This window comes from Mastigoproctus giganteus, chromosome 8 (genome assembly GCF_048544385.1).
Source record: "Mastigoproctus giganteus isolate SK-2022 chromosome 8, ASM4854438v1, whole genome shotgun sequence".
In the NCBI taxonomy this organism is placed as follows: domain Eukaryota; kingdom Metazoa; phylum Arthropoda; class Arachnida; order Uropygi; family Thelyphonidae; genus Mastigoproctus; species Mastigoproctus giganteus.
This window is the reverse complement of record NC_143582.1, coordinates 175,411,058-175,427,922: the sequence shown is the minus strand read 5'-3', so window position 1 is coordinate 175,427,922 and position 16,865 is coordinate 175,411,058.

Genomic DNA, 16,865 nt, shown 5'->3' with positions numbered 1-16,865 from the left:
GACCTACAAATACCTAGGGAGGATGTAGGCTCAGCAGTTAGAGTACAAGAAAATCAAGAAGTGCCTGACCGAAAAATATCATCAGAGACTCAGAAGCCTACTGAAAGCAAAATTGAACGGAGGGAACGCAGTTAAAGCCATAAACACCTATACAGCTCGAGTACTAACTTACACCTTCGGGGTAATAGATTAGACTAACACCGAGCTAGAAGATATCATGCGAAAGACAAGGACAATGATGACCAAGAGCCGCCAACACCATCCGAAGTCAGCATGAAGAGACTAACAAAAGCTCGGAAAGAGGAAGAAAGGGGACTGATAGACCTGACAGACCAACAGAAAACAGCGATAGGTAACCTGAAGAATTATTTCGAGAACAACACAGCACCACTCCACCAGGCAATAAGGAAGATAGATCAGTGGTATAGCCCACTCAACCTAAGCGAGGAGCCACCTCCCGCCTTGACGACGTAAGAAACGAAACTAGAAAGATGGGCAAAGAAGACACTCCATGGCAGACACTACAATGATCTCCATCAAGATCACATCGATAAAATTGCTTCTAATGCATGGCTCACGAGCGGGAGGCTCATCCCCCGAGACTGAAGGATTCATGCTGGCCATCGAAGACCCGGTAATCAACACCAGAAACTATAGAAAATACATCGCAAAGCAGCCCGGAATGTCAGATGACACATGTCGACGATGCCACCTGGCCTCAGAAACGATCCAACATATCACAGGGGATGCAAAGTGATCCCCCAGACTGAGTACGCTGGTAGAAACGACTACGTAGCCAGGATAATACATCAGAAGCTAGCGAGGAAATACCAGTTGACCAAAGAAAGTGTACCATACTAAAGTACGAACCCCAGATGAAGTAAGCAAACCCTTAACCATAATTATGGTTAAGGGTTTGCTTACTTCATTTGCCGCCTCCTTTAATATAACTGCATAGATCCCGTCCACCCGCCGCGCCTTTCTTATTTTATCTTCAACAATTTCCGCTCCACTTTGCTCTCAGTTATTACAAAATCATTTAGCTGACTGCCAGAGTTTAATAAATCTTTGGCATTCCCCTCCTTGAACAATTCCTCTGTTTAAATGTAGATGCAAAATACTCATTCAGTTTGCTAGCTATCTGAGCAGTCTCATCAACTGTTGAACCAAAGATATCAATTGGACCAACCTGATTAGTCCCCTTCCTACTCAAGTTTACATTACTAAAGACCTCCTTTGTGACTGGGTTACAGACCAGCTTATATCTACCATAGGCTTCTGTGTCACCTGTTAATTTATATGTATCCCATGCATTTTTCTTCTGTGTCACATGTCTCATTAGTTCATCTGATTCCATTTAGGCCTAAACCTTGAACGTTATTTCTTATTTGGTATGAAAAGCCTAGTAAGATTAATTCTTTGAATGCTTCCAATTTAGAATTTGCTGTTGATGACATCATCAGTTGGTCCCACCGTATAGAATTTAAATACTGTCTCAGACCACCGTAGTCACCTTTACGAAAACTTAAACCCTTTACCCCTGATGGTAGTTACCTCTTTGAATAAATCCCACATCAGCACACTGTGATCACTGGTTCACTGCCACCTAGTGGTTCCTTTATTTGCAGATACTTAATGCTTGGAGTATCACTACTGATAATCAGATAAAGTGTGTTACTTCCTATGGTTGCCTCCCGAACATGCTGCTGTAGAAAACAATCATCCAATTAATCCACAAATTCTTGCTAGGGTGCGAGTGACCAATCCACAAGTTCCAGTCACTATCTGGGAATTTAAAATCCACCCCCCCCCCATTATATTGTGTTACCCTTTGATCCTCCTACTCTTAATTTTGATTTCTCAATGCTTATGTCACATCAAACTGACTCGACACTGCACTGTCCATATCGACTGGCTGTACTTCCTTGGATTTTATGTGTTTCTTAACTAACAGCATAACCCCTCCTCCCTTCCTGTCCTGTCTATCCTTTCTGTACATATTGTACTCCCAAATTCCAGTTCTGCACTGGTTATGTCTGTGTGACTCCATGTCTCTGATATCCCAACAATATCTGTCTTTGATGTTTTGACCAACACCTCATCAAATTTATTTACTAAACTCCTAGCATTGGTGTACACCAAGTATACCAGCACCTGTACTTATTCTTCGCTACCCTAACACAGTCCATGTATTTACTTGTTCCGCGATGACTCCCAGCAGTCTCTGAAATCCCCCGCACCTTGTTTTCCAAGCTGCTGCTCATTCCAATAGAAGCAGTGCAAGAATCACTTTCACCTCAGCCAGAGAAGACGAGTTAAATCCTACAAGCGGCTCAATCCTACTAGTCTATACCAAATGCCACATGAACAAATCGCAGTCTCTGCATGCACGCCGTATTGGCGACCTGAGCCAGCTCCCTTGCCTGGCTCAACTATTCAACCCCTCCCCGGCGGGTGGGGGAGGTGACGGTTCCACCGTATCCCCCCCACGCGCCACCCCCATTCTTACTCTCTGGTGGGGCATGGGCTTGCCCCACTGTAAACTGGAGCTGTCTTCTCTATCGGCTCCATGTCTCTGCCTTTACCCCATCACCCCCAGTCTTCAATCTACTCTCCCACTCTACCTGCACGCAATGCCCCACACAATCTAAAATCACCTTCGCCCACTACTTTCGGCCTCTCATTCGCAGCGCCTCCCTGCCACGCAAGCGCATAGAGGGTGTGTATATGTGTATATGTATTTGTGTGTGGCATGGTTTTTTTTTTTTTTTTTTTAGGAGCATTAGCAACTAAGGCCATATTGCTCCGTGATATGCGGTGGTCATTCCCTGACCTTTCCGCATCCTCCGTATTTGGTGGTGACGGGCTCGAACCCCGGTCTAATCAAGAAGCGTGTGCTTTGCACTGCTGCTCCTTCCCACCTGGCTACGGAGGCGCCTGTGTGTGGCATGTATGTGTATATATACATGCCACACACGGGTGTATATATATATACACCTGTGTGTATTATGTATATATGTATATATATATATATATATTTTTTTTTTTTTTTAAGGTCCTAGCCACTGAAATCTCAGGAAATTAGGTGGCAGGACCTGCCAGAGTAAATCTTAGTCGACTGGTGTTTCCTGGTCTGCCTCCACGGGGCTAAAGTGGGGCAACGTTGGGCCTCAGTAGGGGTTCAGCGGCTAAATGACCAGATGAACAACGGTACACGACACTACACATGTACAATATCCATACACTTTTGAATCTCTGGCATTTCCAGTAAACTGGCACACCCATCACAATGCAAACAATGCGGAGATGGGGGAAACCCCTGGTGCCGCTTGACACCAAACACACTTTACACTTTACACTTTACACTTTCACCTCTGCCAGAGGCTACTATTAATCTATTAATCTGTGTAGCCTCCAAACTAGCAGTTTTCCGACCCACCTAACACTGTCTCGATAGCATCAGCAAATATTCTTGCACCCTTTCTATTTAAGTGTATCCCATCCCTGTAGAAGCAGTCTCTCCTGTTAATAAGCACAAATCAAGCAATTGTGTCCCTTGACACATTTTAGCACTCAGGGATCAGTGTCTCGGAGTGGAGGCCTCTTACAAGCATCTTTTCTGAGGCGGTGCTTCTTATCATTTCCTGGGGCTCACGTTCCTGTGCATAAATCCGACCACCCTAATTGTTTATATTACTGTACTTGCAGTCTGAATTTTGACATTGACGGATTGATTATTCAGTAACAAAACTGTAAATTGTGAGCTCCCTGGAAAATTCTCGAACGTGCCTCCCCGTTCTCTTTAAAAAAGAACTAACTGTCAGCTTTCTAACCTTTGGGCTCTCCCTAGCTATATGTTCACTTTCACTGCTGTTCTAAGGGCAGTTGTTGCCGACTCTCGTTGGTAGAACGGTGCTTATAATCATCATCATCCTCCTACACCAGCTGGAAAGGGTCTGACTTCGAATTCCGCCAATGACGCGAGGAGTTTTATGAGCATTTTTTACTAATGTGGCTGAGTCAGTTGGTCTCTGGAAAGGATTGCATGGTTTTCCTGCGGAAACTCGTTTTTATTTTGTTTATTTATTTATTTATTTTTTTTTTTTTTGTGCAGCAAACCGAACAGTAAACCGAATAATCTTACTGTTACACAGTAAGAGAATAATTATTCGTTTTCTAACATGATTCCAATTACCAGAATCCGAATATATTTTTTTCCCTTAAAAAATTTCTCTTAATGTTTATGGTTTTCTATTCTGCCTACTATTTTTGGAGGTGTTCTCTGATATTAATAAGATATAGAGTATGGTCAGGGCCTGTTTAAGGTAGAAAGAAGAGTTGAGCTGCAATGGGGGGGGGGATCGAATTATGCTTCTATATGCAGGCAAATGTTATTCATATCACAAAATACAGTGGAAACCATTTATTGTTTATACAAAACTATGACCGGCTCTGAGCCCTGAGAGGTACACTTAAATTGCCCACCATGCGCCGATTAAATTATTTAAACATTATTTTTTATATAGTTTATATTAAAAATATTAAAATTTTACACTTAAATCAATTTCAGAACTTTCTCATTAAAATTCAATTGTAACATCAAAAATTAAACCAAACGTCATTAATGATAACGAAGGCCACTGTAGCCGTCAGTATCATAAACAGACCACGCACTTTGAGTAACGTTCAAGCTCACGTAGCTGCTAAATACGGTGCTGTTGATTGTATTCTCTCTCTCTCTCTTTCTCCGTCTTTTAAACGCCCCTGACCGTATAGTCGTCCTGGAGTATAAACAGACAATTTACTTTATTTATTTATAATATGTTTGTCAAAATTATTAGTTTGAACTCACTTTTCTGGCCTATGTGGTCGTGCCAGGGTAAAGAACATTTTAGCTTTAAAATACATGGCAAGTATCTCAATCACCGCTGTCTGCCACTACCGTAAAAATAACTACGTAGATTAAAAATGACTCCCTCTCTGAATATCGTATTTCTCTCCCTCTTTTACCCCCTAATTCAAAGTTGTCCTTTGGCATCCTGTTCTCAAATAACAGAAGAAAAATTATACCTTAGTGCATTTCTGCTATCTGATGAGTCAGTTAAAAATATTTTCAGTCTTTAAAAAGCGTTTCCTTTTTGAAGTAGAAAGTGAATAAAGAAGTGATAACAAATATTAGCTGTAAATAATAGCATATGGCAGTATTTAATCATTCAAACATAGTAATAAAACTATTCCATTTATCAACATGTCAGTCATAGATGTTTCGATATCAAAAGACCTTTCGGCAAATTTCTCCGATTCTGAAATACCCTACACACGTCTCATTGCTTCCCCCACCAAAAAAAAAAAAAAAAAAAATATATATATATTTTCTGTTAGCGTCATGTAGGATATACTTTGTGTAATGGTTAACAAGTATAATGAACATTGGAAATGTGTCAGTCATAAGTAATTAACGTACTTGCCTTTGAGCCTAACAAGAATGTTGAGTCCCACAATTATGCTGCTAACGTAGAACGATAGCTATTTTTATACAGCTGCATGACGAGACTTTAGCCAACTACTCTGTGATAAAAACTCATTTTGTTTGTTATCATTCCACCCTGCTTCTAACTAACTAACCAACAAGATGCTATTTGATAACGATTCCAGACGGTTTGTTTTCACACTACTTTGATTTTTGACTCATGAAGACCCATATCTCGTCAATATGTATATGCTTCCACGATGACTATGTACGCCTTTGATGCATATCAAGAATTTCCCCGCTACTGAAAGTGCAAGAAGTCTGTATTTGTTTGTCTCTTGAACTTCTTCAAGATTTATCTTATCTCAGTTGATTGTTCAAGTAAACTATGGAAAAAAAAGGGAGTGTTAAGATGTAATAAAGACACGTGGTCTAGGAGATAAAGTCCGTTTACTTAACTGCTTTCAGGGAGTCGAGCACAAATGGTTGACGTCATGCAACAGTTTAAAAAAAAAATATGTTATTTCACGTGTTGCTTTTGGGAAAGTCATACAGAGAAGTGTTCAATGATTCTTTACAAACTATTTCCATTAATTCATCATATAAGTTCGAGTAAAAGTAATCAAAATATATAGGGTAAAAAAGTTGCTTCTAAGCCAAAATTTAAAACTTGGGAAGTTCGCTCAATAGAAATTCGAGTATACTTTCTAGGATATCTGTTACTGCTATCGCACTTGCCCTTATCTATCAGACATGTGTTCCATTGTTTTACCAACATTGTAAAATTATTTCAAATACTGATAGAACTGAACTCAGGCACCCTACCTTACTTTCAAAGTCCGACTAGAATCAGCATCCCTTCAATGCCTTCTTTAAGTACACGCCTGAAGATATAAAAATCCCAAGGAAGAGATCCTGATAAGGGTATGCCCCATTACAACTAATTCGCCATTTAATCGCTTGATCATTTGATCGCCATTTAATTAGTAGATCAGCTAAGAGCGGGGGAGTGGGACCCAGTTTCCACTTATGCAGATAAAAATCTATAATTACATATTTTTGGCTTAGGATCTTGTCATGTCTAAATCGGGCTCTGTGTATTGAATTTAACTATCACAGATATGTAAACATTGAGATTCAAGTATATGAACAGCTTGATGCAGCTGACATCAGATGCTAGCTGCTTCATTTTGATTCCGAATTTTGAATTGATACCGACCGCTGTGCTAGCATCTTCTATTGTATTCATAGCAGTTTTAATTTGTTTCTCTTGTCCACATATGTGGACACGTTTTTATTGCAGAAACAAGTAAATTGGCCTGAATCCTGAAGTCAATCACTGACAGCTGACAGCCACCTTACCCAATTAGGGTTGCCTACCGTACTGATTAGTTTTGAAAAAATCGAAAAACATAGCATTCACCGACGACCTCACCATCGTGGTCGCTGGTCATTCCAGAGCAGCCTTCGAATCTACAGCAAAGCAAGTACTCAACCATCTCTCTACTTGGACTGTACTCAACAAATTGCAAATTAACCCTGCCAAAAGTAAGATGATGGTGTTTAAAAACAAACTCGATTTACGAAGCCCCCCCCCAAGTCAAAATCAATGGAACCCACCCGATCTCCGTAGAACAGGCAAAAGTCCTGGGAGTAGTAATAGACAACCGCCTGTCTTTCTTCCTCATCTACAGCATCTGAGTTCCAAGACTAAAAAGTTCTCTGCCGCTATTATAAGGATCTCAAGAAGTGAGTGGGGAGTCTCAAAACGAATCCTTCTTCTTTATTATAAAGCTGTCTTTCTCTTAATAGTAACCATCATTAAGGTGAAGGAAAAGCTAAACTCTATATAAAGAGCTACGTTACTGGCGACCCACCGAATCTGCCGTACAGTTTCTACAGCAGCTCTCCAAGTTATAGCAGGCACCCTCCCAATAGACCTTTATGCAATCTACAAGGGGCTCTGCTATCGAATTAAAAAAAGATATTCCTGCAACGATCCTGGATATAAAACTCTCACTAAGTACGGATGTAAAGCGGGAGAAATCTTGTTGTCTCAATAAACTCTTCAATATTTGGCAGACCAGATGGGACACTTCTACTGTAGGGGTGGTAACTCGGAGTTTTCTTCCAGAGGTAACCTTTTCAACCACTAAAAAGAACGCCCGATGGTTCTCCCTCAGTCTCGAATCATCCTTTCTCATTACCGGACACGGTTCTCTAAATGAGAAACTGCATACACTGAGACTCATTGACACTCCCTACTGCTTTTGCGGATAAAGTGAAAGTTGGAAACACTTGCTTCTGGAGTGTGTATATTACCACGACATCAGAATCCGTCTCCAGAATAAGATACAGGACTTTCCCCCCAGCAGATCTGCATCAACTGATATGTATTCAGAACAAACTCAAAGCCAGACCTTCTCAGTTGAGGTATTTACCTGGAGGAGGACACCGATCGCCAATCACTGACGTGGAAATCCCGATCATTAACAATGCCATTGCCAACTGAAAGTCACTACTTCTACTGACTGTTACTTCACTGCAAATTTTACCCCTCTAACCCGCGTTTCACACTGGTTACGGGGCCTGCCCTGGAACTGGAAGCAGCCTTGACCCACTTTTTCTTCTTTTTCACTCTATCATGTGCGGGTTGGAAAACCACTCGCTCATTTTTTTCTTTTTATTTTTTACTTTACATTAATTTAATTTATTATTATTTTATTTTATTTTAATTTTTTTATTTATTTTATTAATTTATTATTATTTTTATTTATTTTATTAATTTATTATTATTTTTATTTATTTTATTAATTTATTATTATTTTATTTTATTTTATTTTATTTTATTTTTATTTATTTTATTAATTTATTATTTATTTTATTAATTTATTATTTATTTTATTTTTTTATTTTATTTAAATTATTTATTTATTTTATTAATTTATTATTATTATTATTATTATTATTAGTTATTTTTTTATTTTATTTAATTTTTTTATTTATTTTATTAATTTATTATTTATTTAATTTTTTTATTTTATTTACATTTTTTATTTATTTTATTAATTTATTATTATTATTTTTTTTTAATTTTATTTTATTAATTTATTTTTTTTATTTAATTTTTTTTTATTTTTTTTATTAGTTTATTATTTATTTTATTTTTTTATTTTATTTAATTTTTTTATTTATTTTATTAATTTATTATTATTTTTTTATTTTATTTTATTTAAATTTTTTATTTATTTTATTAATTTATTATTTATTTTTTATTTTATTTTATTTAATTTTTTTTATTTATTTCATTAATTTATTATTATTATTATTATTATTTATTATTTTTCTTCTTATTATTATTTATTTTTTTTTTTACTCGCGGTCTCTTCCGGCACCTGGGACGTCACTGGTGCCGGAAAGCTCTCCTTTTTTCCTTCCTCTCTCTTTCTCTGCTGGCAGCCCGACTTATCTCTTCCTCTTCACTGTAGCCAGGGTGCGGGATTAAATTTATTTATTTATTTTTTAAATTTTATTTATTATTTTTATTTTATTTTATTTTATTTATTATTTAATTTATTTAATTTGTTTATTTTTTATTAATTATTATTTTATTTTATTTATTTAATTTGTTTATTTTTTATTAATTATTATCTTATTTTTTTATTATTATTTTATTTTTTTATTATTATTATCTTGTTTTATTTTTTTATTATTATTATCTTATTTTATTTTTTTATTATTATTATTATTTTATTTTTACTGTGCTCTGTTCCGGCACCTGGGACTTGGACTGTCACTGGTGCCGAACAGCTCTTCTTTTTACCACAGGGAATTTTTAATTTAATTTTATTTATTTTATATTATTTTCCCCCCTTTCTGGAGTGGGCCTACCTTTTGGCAACATCAGGTGGGTCAGAGTCTCTTATCGAGACAGCCTGTGCTCCATTGGGACTGGCCCACCCTCCGGTGGTGTGGACGAGTACTCAGAATCATCTGTCCTGGTGATTGATGCTTCTGGGTAGCCAAGTGGCCAGAACATAACAACAGAACACGCACATAATACGCACAAATCTATACTACTCACATTTCTGGCCCTCTTACGGTGGTAATGTCCTTCACAGAGATACGAGGCGCAGATGAACTCACTTCTAGGAGCCGCCTCTTACAAAAACACATGTCCCCGTACCGATTTAGTATTGGTATTAGTAGTGGCAAATGATGCAAGAAAACAAGCTTATACTCATACAGCAAAAAAAAAAAAAAAAAAAAATTCCAATTCTGCAACCATCCTTCCTCAATTTGAATTTATGTTCCCTCGTGTGTGTACTCTGAGCAAGAGGAATAACGCCATCAGCATTGAGTTTGCTCAATTCATTCAAAACCTTAAACACCACGATCAGACCATCTCTCGGGTGCCTAGTCTCTCAGGTTTTGCATCTGAGGGGAAAGTCCTGATTTACAAATGCACGTTCTGCATCCCTCTTTATATTAAGCGAGACCACCAAAATCTCGATTTCAACCTTATATTTATTGATATAATATTGGTTAATTTTATTAAATTAATAGAATTCATCCTATCAATTCCACATTTTAGCGCCGTGACTGAGCGAACCATGTATCGTGAACAACACGTGACGTAAATAAATAAACTGACTTCACAAGTTGAAAGCAGAATTAACGGTGAAACGCAATTTTGATTTTTCTGTTTGAATATTTGTTAATGATAATATGTACAATATATATCTAAAATAAATTATACTTATAAATTATAGTAAATATTCTTTTAGCGGCATGGTGCGCAGGTATATCAAGAACAGGAAATTGATAAAATAACGAGCACTTAAACTGTGTGGACTGTAATATGGCTTTAATTTCTTAAAGAATTACAGATTATTCTCTGACGTTTAGTGGTATGATATATGCACACTTTACGATATATATACCATATCGTTAGGTCAGCATTACAGAAGTTCACTGAAGAAGTGGTGCAGGAAGTACCACGAAACGTCTGAGAATAATTTGCAATTCTTTATGAAATTAAAAGCAAAATATCACAAAATTATTGGTAAATTTTCTATTTTGGGGAGGAAGGGGGGTAGGCTGGATTGAATGGTTCCCCAATTTATCTTCCACTTGCCCTCACACTATACGTGATTCATGTACGTCACTTCCTGTAAGTTTCTGACAAAAAACTGCTATTCTTTTTTTTTTTTTTTGTTAGTTGTTAGCGCATCGGCTTCTGCCACATAATGCACCTCCCAAAGTTTTTGCATTTACTCTGATCCAAGCCCGAGGCAAGTTGCGAACCCGCGACCTTTGGGTTGCCAGGGAGGCACTTTACCCACCCGGCTAGCCCGGTCGGCAATTCTGCTGTGTACCGACTTCTATTTTAAAACAATGGTAACCCCTATGTACACTTGTACCCAGATGCTTGACAAGAAGTAACAGAAAGTTATCTGTAGCACTGTATGATTATTAAATACATTTATTTTATTTCATTTAGATAATTAAACCCTTGGTAACAATGTTTTATGATTAATTTTAAAATTGTGTATACGAAGTTCGACTAGTTTATTTCTGTTTATTTTAAGCTGTGTTCTTATTTAGTGTAGCGAGGATTGTGCCTGAATGAATTTAAGGTAGTTATTCAAAAAGTAGTGACAACACAGCCGTTACAAAAAAATTAATTAATTAAAAGTAAATTAAAAAATACCAGAAAAAACGATCCTTATTCATAACTATTTTATACAGTAATTAGAAGTTTTCACATAGTCTTGTATGAAGACTTTTAATTGTCCAGTTACATTTCACGATTATATACTCTCAAAGTACAATCGTAAAACCTTTGCGGTTAGCAGAGGGTTTTACGACTGTAGGGACGATCAGTCTTCATCCGCATCGTGTGGAAAAGGCCTGGGCGCAAACCCCACCTTGATGGAAGCAACTTATGTTTTTTTTTATTTTAGTTGATTTCGGACAAGGGTTGCATAGTTTTATCTCCCGGAAACTGGGATTTTTCGTCCTGTAAACAGGCAAATCGTCCGAAGAATGAATATACTTTATTATACACAGTTGTGGGGGGGGGGATGGAATTAAAATAATGTTATTAATTGCAATTCACAGAATTGTGGGGGTTTGGTTTTTTGCTTCCCTTTTCCTTAGACCTCCACTCTACTAAAGCCACAATCCCACCCCCACAAACGCAAATCTGACTGCGATTCGCTGAAAATTCTGGATTCCAGGGTGTGTAAGGCGGGTGTTAGCAGAACATTAAAAACACACATTTATTTACAAACCTTTAATGAATATTTTATACAGCAATTACATAAAAAAAACAAACTACACATATGCATACTAATTTACATATATTTAAACCATATTACAGTACAATACACTACCTCTCTTTCATCAACTATTCTCAATTTACAAATTATTAACATCAATTTGAATCAGTTGCATTTTACTTAATATGAATCCTCGATGATTACTCAATCATTCTCTGCCATTACCAATTTTTATCACTATCGCCAGTAAAACTCATTTCAACTCTTATTACTTTGTTAGATCTCTTAGCTTTTAACCCATGAAATTTATTACAGGTGGTATCCTCTTACCTCAATAATGTTCACTCTAAATCACTCATTCTACCTTAGTTACTCTCTAGTTATCATCTTACTCGTCCCTCTTTACTCTTGAGGTTTCTCTATAAATAAAATTTCTTTCTCTTTACACCTCATCTGATATGTTATCTTGTGTTGGCACCTGGCCTAAATTAATGATATAGGTTAACATATCCTTACAATGAGAGAAAAATATAGATACATAAAATTATAACCCAGTTTAATGTAATAATAAAATATATAATAATAAGTAACAGGCAGTAGCTTTCAAGACTAACGAGTCTCTTTTTCAACTGAATTCAACGGATAAGTGCAATGAGCTGAGTGAGGCACGTTATTCATTTGCTATTGTTGTTGCACGGACGTGCACTGTTTTACTACACTGATCATCTAGCATTAAAACGGTCTCTAGTATGGGGTGTAGACGTATGCCTTTGTGGCAGTTTATTGCCTTTGGATTGTTTAATATGTTAAGTGACTCTAGCCATAGGCGGTGGGGAAAGTATCATGAGTGGTCTACTATTTCAAAGTCACGTTTGGGATCAAGATCGTGGTTGGTGGCCCAAAAATGTTCGACTGCGGACTGGTCAGTTTCGGCAAGCCGGATTGCTCTGTCATGTTCCGTAAGGCGATATTGGAGACGCCTTGGCGTTTCGACTATGTAGCAGCTGTCACAGTCTCTACAGGTGATGCGATATACTACATTGCTGCATAAGAGAGGTGTGACAGGGGTCTTCACACTGGAGAGAAGTGAACGTAGGTTCCTGCAGGGTAACTGCACGCATTTGATGTTGTAATTTCTAAGAATCTTCGAGATCCGTCCTGACACGCCTGGCTAATAGGGAATGTAGGCGGACGGTATACCGTCTTGGTTCGGTGGTCTTCGGTGGGATGTGAGTTCTTGTGCCTGTAATAGGCACCTGCTTAACACATGGGATGGATAACCACATTTGGTTAGGTCCGCCTTCACACGGGAGATCTCGTTACGCCTAATTGCATCAGTGCTGGAATGGCTCCAAGCCCTGGAAAATAGGGTGTGGGCAGTGCTATTGAGATGACTTGGTGCGTGGCCGGATCTATAGTTAGTGAATTGTTCGCACAGACCTGTAGAATCTTAAAATCACATGGGATAAAGTGCGTGCAACTCCCAGGCAGGAAATTACGATCCCTCATCTCCAAAGTGAAAACACCTGTCCCCATCGTACTACAAAGCGGATTGGTCTACCCCATCTCTTGCCGTGACTGCACTAGCTGTTACTTCGGGGAAACTGGGAGACGGCTCGAAAAACGCCTTTCCGAACACAAAAGAGCGATCCGCTAGCGGATGTGGAGCACTCAGCTATTGCCGAGCACGTCTTGGCAACCCACCACGACATAGACCAACACCGCGATGTCGTGATTGTGGATAGATAAGTCCCGCCATTATCTGTGCCGCGCCTGGTTGGAATCGTTAAACATCAAATGCTCCAATACCTCAGTGAACAGGAACAGCGGTTGTCACGTCCACCCTATCACCGAAGCAACGATCCTGTCCATTGACAAGCGCTGGCCACGTCCACATACATCACAACCACGGGCTTCAACCTCAAACAATTAGTCACGCGCTTCACGTACCAGATTGGCAGTACACTCCTCCATTCTGTCATTTCATATCAACTGAAGAAGGTTAACTAGATAACCGAAAGCTTTATGTATCTAATCTAACCTGTTACAATCTATATTTTTGTATCCGTTTCGCTCTGAGCAACTGTAATTTTAATTTTAATTTTAGTGAAACAATCATTTACATGACGGTATGTAAACAATTCGTTTACATATCGGTACAGTTGAAATGAATTTTAATTTTACATTCTTTAGCAATCACGTAATAATAAAATCTGCCTTTCGAAATTCAACACAATGTTCATTCTTTCGCTTCATCTAAGTTTTCGTCAATTGTTAATACCACCATTTCTTTAGTCGAATCGCTCCTGAGATAGACGTGCTGTGAAGGTTTGACGTTCTTGATGTAAAGGGTACCGTTTTCTTTATAAAATATTTCAAATGAACGTCGTTGTTTAACACAGCAGAAAAAGTAGCATACACCACAGGCCAGAATTAGGGCTAAGATGCTGCCTATACCAAGGAAAAATAAGCTGAGCAACCAGAAGGCAAAGAGGTAAAGGGTTTGATGACAGTATTTCGTGTCTTCCACATCATAATATTCTGGCTTATATATCTCAAACACCCAGACGCAACCTAACGATAAAGAAATAAATTAAGATGAGAAAACAGCTAGCCTAAAATTAAAATAAATTATGCAATTTAAAAAAAATAAGATGAGAAAATAGCTAGCCTGAAAATACTTTAATTTTGTTAAAAGTAAAGTATCCCTATGTAGAGGGCTCTGGAGCGAGTTCTAAGGCTCGTACTGAAGAGAAATTTGGACAACAGGTACAATAAAGAATGCGCTCGCCATTTATTGAGGAAAAAAAAAAATAGTTACAAAATTTGTCACTGAATGGCGCGTAACTATCTTAGTTACGATTATGCAAATAAGTTACGATTAAGCAAATAACTTATGTTATTTGCATAATCGTAAGTTATTGCCAGAACGCCACTACTCAGCTCTACTGTACTGTATAAAAGCAAAGCAGTCTCTTCAAAATTATACAGTAGATGTTTGCCTGCACTACAGCAGCAATGCCAACAACATTGCAGGAAAAGGCGCTATTAGTGAAGCTGTACTATCAGAATAGCCACAATGCAGCTGCGGCTATCAGAGAATTCCGGCGTCAGAAGCGCTTAAGGCCCACGTGGACCTATGACTGTTTGTGCTTTCTGCAAAATGATTGCGAAATTTGAAGCGACAGGACATCTTGGTGTTCAACCAGGTAGAGGTCGCAAACGATTGACTCCTCTCGCGTTGAAGATGTGGCTATGGCTATAGTGGATTTATCAAGTCAATCTTCATGTGGTAGTGCAAGTGTGCCAGCTGTTTCTCGTGAAGTGGCCATGCCGTATTCCACTGTAAGGCTAGTAATGCGTCAGGTGTTGCGGTACTATCCTTACAAGATGCACATGTTACAGCAGCTAAAGCATCGTGATGCAGATATTCGTTTCACATACTCACTTCAGTTTCTGGCGCGAATGACAGTGGATATCACTTGGCCGTGGAACACCCTTTGGAGTGATGAAGCCCACTTCTGCTTAAATGGACAAGTGAATACGCACAACTCTCGCATTTGGGCAACAGAAAACGCCTCGAGTTATCCAAGAGGTCCCGTTGCATTCTCCAAAAGTGACAGTGTGGTGTGGATTTACGACCACATTTATGATTGGGCCATACGTTTTTGAACAGGTGACACCGACTGGACCCCGCACCTGTTCCGTTACTGGACAGCGATATTATGAAATGTTGGCAAATTTCGCAATAGCAGAGCTGCAACAACGTGGATACCATATTCATGATACCATGGATGATACTTCAGGATCCTATATTCATGGAAGATGGTGCGCCACTCCACATCCACCGTTGTGTCCAAAGATTGCTAAAGCAAAACTTTACAGACGAACGGGTCATCAGCTGTTGTTTCCAGACATCTTGGCCACCCCGATTATCGGACCTCACCCCCATGCGACTTCTGGTTGTGGGTTTATTGAAGAACCAGGTGTATCGGGAAGGATGTCAAACTCTGGCATATCTGAAGGACAGCATTAGACGTCATGTGCTGGCTATTCCAGTTGACATGTTACGTTCTGCTGAAGAAAATGCTGTTCTTCGAATGGAAACTGCTGTTGACCAAAATGGAGGACACATTGAACAATTGTAGCGCCATATACTGACAAATTTTGTAACTAATTTTTTTTTTCCAATAAATGGCGAGCTCATTCTTTATTGTACCTTTTGTCCAAATTTCTCTTCAGTACGAGCCTTAGAACTCGCTCCAGAGCCCTCTACATAGGGATACTTTAATTTTAGCAACCCTTTATAATTGAGCAATCTACCTGTAGATTCCTACACATAGATTGCTCAATTATATATTTTATTAATTCACTCAATTATATTTTTAGCTGTGCTAATTAACGTATTGTTGTTATTATTATTATTTTCTCCCCCCCCCCCTTTTTTACATCCCTTGAGTGGTACCAGATGAGTAGAATGGTTGTTGTATCCGGCTATAGTTATTGGTCGAAGAATTCTCTGACTATCCTACAAGTGTTCAGGATCGCGTCTTTCTCGATTTCCTTATAGATGTTCTCTGGGAGGCTCATTGCTGCTGCGTTCTTATATAGGCTCTTTGGCACAGCGGTGATTGGGATGGTCGTTACTTGTTTCATAAGCTACATCTCCTTGACTTTCTATCTGAGGTCTGTGTACTTCCTGATCTTGTCCTTATAGGTTTTCTGGAGGATGCTGGTGTTGGGTGCGCTATGTAGATCAGGTAGGTTTTTATTATTGTAAGTATTATTATTATCATGCTTTTTTTTCCACCCCGTAACGGGTACTAGTACCGAGTGCACGGGGTGGTTGGTTATGTACGGTTACAGTTGTTTATTACTGTTGGTCGAGGAGTTCTCTGACTATCCTACTGGTATTCAGGATTGCGGGTTTGTGGAGTTCCATGTAAGAGTTCTCCGCGATGCCTGCTGCTTCTAAGTTCTTATGGAGGCTCTTTGGCACTATGCCAGTGATTGATATTGTAATCGGGATGGGCATTATTGTTCCATATGCCACATTTCTTTGATTTCCTGATCTTGTCCTTATAGATTTTCTGGAAGTTGCTGGTGTTGGG